At 42.1% G+C, this 8,125-nt stretch overlaps 1 long non-coding RNA gene across 2 annotated transcripts; it reads left to right on the forward strand.

The window, feature by feature from the left end:
* Positions 1–625: 625 nt before the first annotated feature.
* On the forward strand, positions 626–7,900 carry LOC127925642 (uncharacterized). 2 transcript variants are annotated; one of them, XR_008121689.1, is made up of 3 exons: positions 626–863; positions 4,031–4,099; positions 7,719–7,900. It is a non-coding gene; the product is annotated as an uncharacterized LOC127925642 (long non-coding RNA). The 2 variants fall into 2 exon arrangements; XR_008121690.1 differs by lacking the exon at positions 7,719–7,900 and adding an exon at positions 4,480–4,562.
* Positions 7,901–8,125: the final 225 nt, after the last annotated feature.

An 8,125-nucleotide genomic window follows, 5' to 3' on the forward strand; every position in this document is an offset into this window, starting at 1 on the left:
TATAGATCCCTGTATGAGGTACTACAACAACACTGACAGTGTTAACCTCTAACCTCTCCTCCCTCATTATATTATAGATCCCTGTATAAGGTACTACAACAACACTGACTGTGTTAACCTCTAACCTCTCCTCCCTCATTATATTATAGATCCCTGTATGAGGTACTACAACAACACTGAGTGTTAACCTCTAACCTCTCCTCCCTCATTATATTATAGATCCCTGTATGAGGTACTACAACACTGACAGTGTTAACCTCTAACCTCTCCTCCCTCATTATATTATAGATCCCTGTATGAGGTACTACAACACTGACAGTGTTAACCTCTAACCTCTGACCTCTCCTCCCTCATTATATTATAGATCCCTGTATGAGGTACTACAACACTGACAGTGTTAACCTCTAACCTCTCCTCCCTCATTATATTATAGATCCCTGTATGAGGTACTACAACACTGACAGTGTTAACCTCTAACCTCTCCTCCCTCATTATATTATAGATCCCTGTATGAGGAACTATAACACTGACGGTGTTAACCTCTAACCTCTCCTCCCTCATTATATTATAGATCCCTGTATGAGGAACTATAACACTGACGGTGTTAACCTCTAACCTCTCCTCCCTCATTATATTATAGATCCCTGTATGAGGTACTACAACACTGACGGTGTTAACCTCTAACCTCTCCTCCCTCATTATATTATAGATCCCTGTATGAGGTACTACAACACTGACGGTGTTAACCTCTAACCTCTCCTCCCTCATTATATTATAGATCCCTGTATGAGGAACTACAACAACACTGACGGTGTTAACCTCTAACCTCTCCTCCCTCATTATATTATAGATCCCTGTATGAGGTACTACAACACTGACAGTGTTAACCTCTAACCTCTCCTCCCTCATTATATTATAGATCCCTGTATGAGGTACTACAACAACACTGACAGTGTTAACCTCTAACCTCTCCTCCCTCATTATATTATAGATCCCTGTATGAGGCACTACAACAACACTGACATTGTTAACCTCTAACCTCTCCTCCCTCATTATATTATAGATCCTGTACGAGGAACTACAACACTGACGGTGTTAACCTCTAACCTCTAACCTCTCCTCCTCATTATATTATAGATCCCTGTACGAGGAACTACAACAACACTGATGGTGTTAACCTCTAACCTCTAACCTCTCCTCCCTCATTATATTATAGATCCCTGTATGAGGTACTACAACAACACTGACGGTGTTGACCTCTAACCTCTCCTCCCTCATTATATTATAGATCCCTGTATGACACATATGTCAGAGTCAAGGCCCGCGGGCCACATCCGGCCCGCGAGAAGGTTTTTACGGCCCCTGGGATGATCTTGATTTATTATTAGAACCGGCCCGCAGACCGCAGCAAGCCGGCAGCCCGCAGATCTTTTACACGCACCAATACTACATTTCCCACAATGCAACGGTGACGCACCGAGCAGTAGGCTGCTTCATTTCAATATTTATTGGCACAGCAGTTGTCAGCATCACAGTAAAATTAACTTTCAGATACCCATCAAAAATGGCAAAACGGAAGGTGGACACTGAGAACCGGGGTTTCAAACAAGGTGGGAGTCGGAGTATTTGTTCACGGAGGTAGCTGGAAAACCTGTGTGTCTTCTGTGTGGAGAAAGTGTGGCGGTACTGAAAGACTATAATCTGAGACGACATTATGAAACGAAACACGCGGACAAAAACAAGAATATGGACATGGAACAAAGGCTACAAAAGGCAGAGGAATTAAAACGAGGCCTCAAATCTCGACAGGCTCTGTTCAAAAAGCCAAATCACAAGGCCAGGCTGCTGTCAAGGCCAGTTTTATTTTGGCAGAAGAGATCGCTAAATCAGCCCGGCCATTTACGGAGGGGGATTTCATCAAAAACTGCATGATTAAAGTTTGTGACGAAGTTTGCCCAGAAAAAAAAGGCAACTCTTTTTAAATGTGAGTCTGAGCAGAAACACCATTGCCGAGAGAGTAGACCAGTTGTCCATCAATCTAAAGAGCAGCTTGTGAAAAAGGGAAAAGATTTCATTGCATATTCCTTGGCTGTGGATGAGAGCACCGACATTTCTGACATTGCCCAGTTGTCAATTTTCATCCGCGGAGTGGACTCCAGCCTAAGCGTGACAGAGGAGTTTTTGGCTTTACGTCCTATGCATGGCACAACTACGGGGCATGATTTGTATGAAGAGGTGTCAAGATGTGTAAATGAGATGGAGCTGCCTTGGGAAAAACTCGTGGGTTTGACAACCGACGGAGCACCTGCGATGTGTGGACACAGGAGCGGACTGGTGGCGAAGATACGGGAAAAGATGCAAGAGGAAAACGCGACAGGTGAGCTGACAGCTTATCATTGTATCATACACCAGGAAGCGTTGTGCGGTAAAGCCTTGAAAATGGAGCATGTAATGAGCATCATCACGCGCACAGTTAACTTTATCAGAGCCAAAGGTTTGAATCACCGCCAGTTCAAGGCATTTCTGACGGAGTTAGAAACGGAGCATGGTGATTTGCCTTATCACACAGAGGTGCGATGGCTAAGCCAGGGAAAGGTGCTTCAAAGATGTTTCGAGCTTCGTGAGGAGATTTGTCTGTTCTTGGACAGCAAAGGGAAAGACACAACACAACTCCGAGACGAAATGTTTCTGTGTGAAATGGCTTTTCTGTGTGACATTACGAGTCATCTGAATGCAATGAACTTGCAGCTGCAGGGTCGGGATCGTGTCATCTCTGATATGTACAGTACAGTGAAGGCATTTAAAACCAAACTGACTCTGTGGGAGACGCAGATGCGGAAAGAAAATTTGAGCCACTTTCCCAGCTGCCAGACCATGAAAGAGAAGCTCTCTACCAGTGCGTTCCCGAGCGCACAGTTGGCTGATAAAATAGGTATGCTTGCCGCTGACTTTCGACGCCGATTTGCTGACTTTGAAGCACAAAAAGCAGGTTGGAACTGCTCGGTAACCCATTTGCTGTTGACGTGGAAAGCTCACCACCAAACCTCCAAATGGAGTTGATTGACCTCCAATGCAATGATGCACTGAGGGCAAAATATGCGGCAGTGGGTGCTGCGGAGTTCGCCCGTTTCCTCCCCGACACAATGCCCCAGCTGCGCATCCAGGCTGCTCAAACGTTGTCTATGTTTGGCAGCACATACCTGTGTGAACAACTGTTTTCTTTGATGAACTTGAACAAAACATCACACAGAAGTCGACTTACTGCTGAACACCTCCACTCAATTCTGAGGATTTCCTCAGCTCAGAGCCTTACCCCGAACATTGATGAACTTGTGGAAAAGATGGGACACCACCAAGTATCACCCTCAACCTCAAACAAGTGAACATTACTGTGCAATCACATATTTAGAGTTTTTTACTCAGTTCAAGTTTAAAAGTTAAAGTTTAATATTTGTTTTCACTGCATGTTACTTCTCCTTAAACAAAGTGTTGTTTTTGATTAATAGATTTTTGCACTTTATTTTATTGTATTTCAATCCAATTATATTTTAAAAATATTTCAGTTGAGTGGATGATAGAAAATTGCTATTATTGTTTTTTTCTTTGAAGTAAATTTAGCCCACTTTTGCTAAAATAGAAAATATAGGCTACTGATGGTGCCTTGAATACCGGTTTCTTTCATTTAATGTTCATGTTATGGGGATTTTTATATAAAGGAAATTTGTCTTTTGTGTCTGTTGAAAATTAAAGATTACTGACAGAGCCATAAGAAAATATTGCTTTATTTATCTGATCATATTGGAATATATTTGTTAGGTTTTCAGTAGGTTCAATTAGGTTCACTAGACTATATGCGTCATTTAAAAATGTTTCAATGAACATTCGAACAGTCCGGCCCTCGGCTTGTAGCTAAATTTTTTATTTGGCCCTCCGTCCATTTGACTTTGACACCCCTGCTGTATGAGGTACTACAACAACACTGACAGTGTTAACCTCTCCTCCCTCATTATATTACAGATCCCTGTATGAGGTACTACAACACTGACAGTGTTAACCTCTAACCTCTCCTCCCTCATTATATTACAGATCCCTGTATGAGGTACTACAACAACACTGACGGTGTTGACCTCTAACCTCTAACCTCTCCTCCCTCATTATATTATAGATCCCTGTACGAGGAACTACAACAACACTGATGGTGTTAACCTCTAACCTCTAACCTCTCCTCCCTCATTATATTATAGATCCCTGTATGAGGTACTACAACAACACTGACGGTGTTGACCTCTAACCTCTCCTCCCTCATTATATTATAGATCCCTGTATGAGGTACTACAACAACACTGATGGTGTTAACCTCTAACCTCTAACCTCTCCTCCCTCATTATATTATAGATCCCTGTACGAGGAACTACAACAACACTGATGGTGTTAACCTCTAACCTCTCCTCCTCATTATATTACAGATCCCTGTATGAGGTACTACAACAACACTGACAGTGTTAACCTCTAACCTCTCCTCCCTCATTATATTATAGATCCCTGTATGAGGTACTACAACACTGACGGTGTTAACCTCTAACCTCTAACCTCTCCTCCCTCATTATATTATAGATCCCTGTACGAGGAACTACAACACTGACGGTGTTAACCTCTAACCTCTCCTCCTCATTATATTATAGATCCCTGTATGAGGAACAACAACACTGACGGTGTTGACCTCTAACCTCTCCTCCCTCATTATATTATAGATCCCTGTATGAGGTACTACAACAACACTGATGGTGTTAACCTCTAACCTCTAACCTCTCCTCCCTCATTATATTATAGATCCCTGTACGAGGAACTACAACAACACTGATGGTGTTAACCTCTAACCTCTAACCTCTCCTCCCTCATTATATTACAGATCCCTGTACGAGGAACTACAACAACACTGATGGTGTTAACCTCTAACCTCTAACCTCTCCTCCCTCATTATATTATAGATCCCTGTATGAGGTACTACAACAACACTGACGGTGTTGACCTCTAACCTCTCCTCCCTCATTATATTATAGATCCCTGTATGAGGTACTACAACAACACTGATGGTGTTAACCTCTAACCTCTAACCTCTCCTCCCTCATTATATTATAGATCCCTGTATGAGGTACTACAACAACACTGACGGTGTTGACCTCTAACCTCTCCTCCCTCATTATATTATAGATCCCTGTATGAGGTACTACAACAACACTGACGGTGTTGACCTCTAACCTCTCCTCCCTCATTATATTATAGATCCCTGTATGAGGAACTAAAACAACACTGACGGTGTTGACCTCTAACCTCTCCTCCCTCATTATATTATAGATCCCTGTATGAGGTACTACAACAACACTGATGGTGTTAACCTCTAACCTCTAACCTCTCCTCCCTCATTATATTATAGATCCCTGTATGAGGTACTACAACAACACTGACAGTGTTAACCTCTCCTCCCTCATTATATTACAGATCCCTGTACGAGGAACTACAACAACACTGATGGTGTTAACCTCTAACCTCTAACCTCTCCTCCCTCATTATATTATAGATCCCTGTATGAGGAACTACAACACTGACGGTGTTAACCTCTAACCTCTCCTCCCTCATTATATTATAGATCCCTGTATGAGGAACTACAACACTGACGGTGTTAACCTCTAACCTCTAACCTCTCCTCCTCATTATATTATAGATCCCTGTATGAGGAACTACAACACTGACGGTGTTAACCTCTAACCTCTGACCTCTCCTCCCTCATTATATTATAGATCCCTGTATGAGGAACTACAACACTGACAGTGTTAACCTCTAACCTCTGCTCTCTCCTCCCTCATTATATTACAGATCCCTGTATGAGGAACTACAACACTGACAGTGTTAACCTCTAACCTCTCCTCCCTCATTATATTATAGATCCCTGTATGAGGTACTACAACAACACTGACGGTGTTAACCTCTCCTCCCTCATTATATTATAGATCCCTGTATGAGGTACTACAACACTGACAGTGTTAACCTCTAACCTCTGACCTCTCCTCCCTCATTATATTATAGATCCCTGTATGAGGTACTACAACACTGACGGTGTTAACCTCTCCTCCCTCATTATATTATAGATCCCTGTATGAGGTACTACAACACTGACGGTGTTAACCTCTAACCTCTCCTCCCTCATTATATTATAGATCCCTGTATGAGGAACTATAACACTGACGGTGTTAACCTCTAACCTCTCCTCCCTCATTATATTATAGATCCCTGTATGAGGAACTATAACACTGACGGTGTTAACCTCTCTAACCTCTCCTCCCTCATTATATTATAGATCCCTGTATGAGGTACTACAACAACACTGACAGTGTTAACCTCTAACCTCTCCTCCCTCATTATATTACAGATCCCTGTATGAGGAACTATAACACTGACGGTGTTAACCTCTAACCTCTCCTCCCTCATATTATAGATCCCTGTATGAGGTACTACAACAACACTGACAGTGTTAACCTCTAACCTCTCCTCCCTCATTATATTACAGATCCCTGTATAAGGTACTACAACAACACTGACTGTGTTAACCTCTAACCTCTCCTCCCTCATTATATTATAGATCCCTGTATAAGGTACTATAACACTGACAGTGTTAACCTCTAACCTCTCCTCCCTCATTATATTATAGATCCCTGTATGAGGAACTATAACACTGACAGTGTTAACCTCTAACCTCTCCTCCTCATTATATTATAGATCCCTGTATGAGGCACTACAACAACACTGACAGTGTTAACCTCTAACCTCTCTCCCTCATTATATTATAGATCCCTGTATGAGGAACTATAACACTGACGGTGTTAACCTCTAACCTCTAACCTCTCCTCCCTCATTATATTATAGATCCCTGTATGAGGCACTACAACAACACTGACTGTGTTAACCTCTAACCTCTCCTCCCTCATTATATTATAGATCCCTGTATGAGGTACTACAACAACACTGACGGTGTTAACCTCTAACCTCTCCTCCCTCATTATATTATAGATCCCTGTATGAGGTACTACAACAACACTGACAGTGTTAACCTCTAACCTCTCCTCCCTCATTATATTATAGATCCCTGTATGAGGAACTATAACACTGACAGTGTTAACCTCTAACCTCTCCTCCATCATTATATTATAGATCCCTGTATGAGGTACAACAACACTGACAGTGTTAACCTCTAACCTCTCCTCCCTCATTATATTATAGATCCCTGTATGAGGAACTATAACACTGACGGTGTTAACCTCTAACCTCTAACCTCTCCTCCTCATTATATTATAGATCCCTGTATGAGGTACTACAACACTGACAGTGTTAACCTCTAACCTCTCCTCCCTCATTATATTATAGATCCCTGTATGAGGCACTACAACAACACTGACAGTGTTAACCTCTAACCTCTCCTCCCTCATTATATTATAGATCCCTGTATGAGGAACTATAACACTGACGGTGTTAACCTCTAACCTCTAACCTCTCCTCCCTCATTATATTATAGATCCCTGTATGAGGTACTACAACACTGACGGTGTTAACCTCTAACCTCTCCTCCCTCATTATATTATAGATCCCTGTATGAGGTACTACAACACTGACAGTGTTAACCTCTAACCTCTCCTCCCTCATTATATTATAGATCCCTGTATGAGGTACTACAACACTGACAGTGTTAACCTCTAACCTCTCCTCCCTCATTATATTACAGATCCCTGTATGAGGTACTACAACACTGACGGTGTTAACCTCTAACCTCTCCTCCCTCATTATATTATAGATCCCTGTATGAGGAACTACAACACTGACGGTGTTAACCTCTAACCTCTCCTCCCTCATTATATTACAGATCCCTGTATGAGGTACTACAACACTGACAGTGTTAACCTCTCCTCCCTCATTATATTATAGATCCCTGTATGAGGTACTACAACACTGATGGTGTTAACCTCTCCTCCCTCATTATATTATAGATCCCTGTATGAGGTACTACAACACTGATGGTGTTAACCTCTCCTCCCTCATTATATTACAGATCCCTGTATGACACATATGTCAGAGT

The sequence above is a fragment of the Oncorhynchus keta genome, unplaced genomic scaffold (genome assembly GCF_023373465.1).
Source record: "Oncorhynchus keta strain PuntledgeMale-10-30-2019 unplaced genomic scaffold, Oket_V2 Un_contig_6005_pilon_pilon, whole genome shotgun sequence".
Classification (NCBI taxonomy): Eukaryota; Metazoa; Chordata; class Actinopteri; order Salmoniformes; family Salmonidae; genus Oncorhynchus; species Oncorhynchus keta.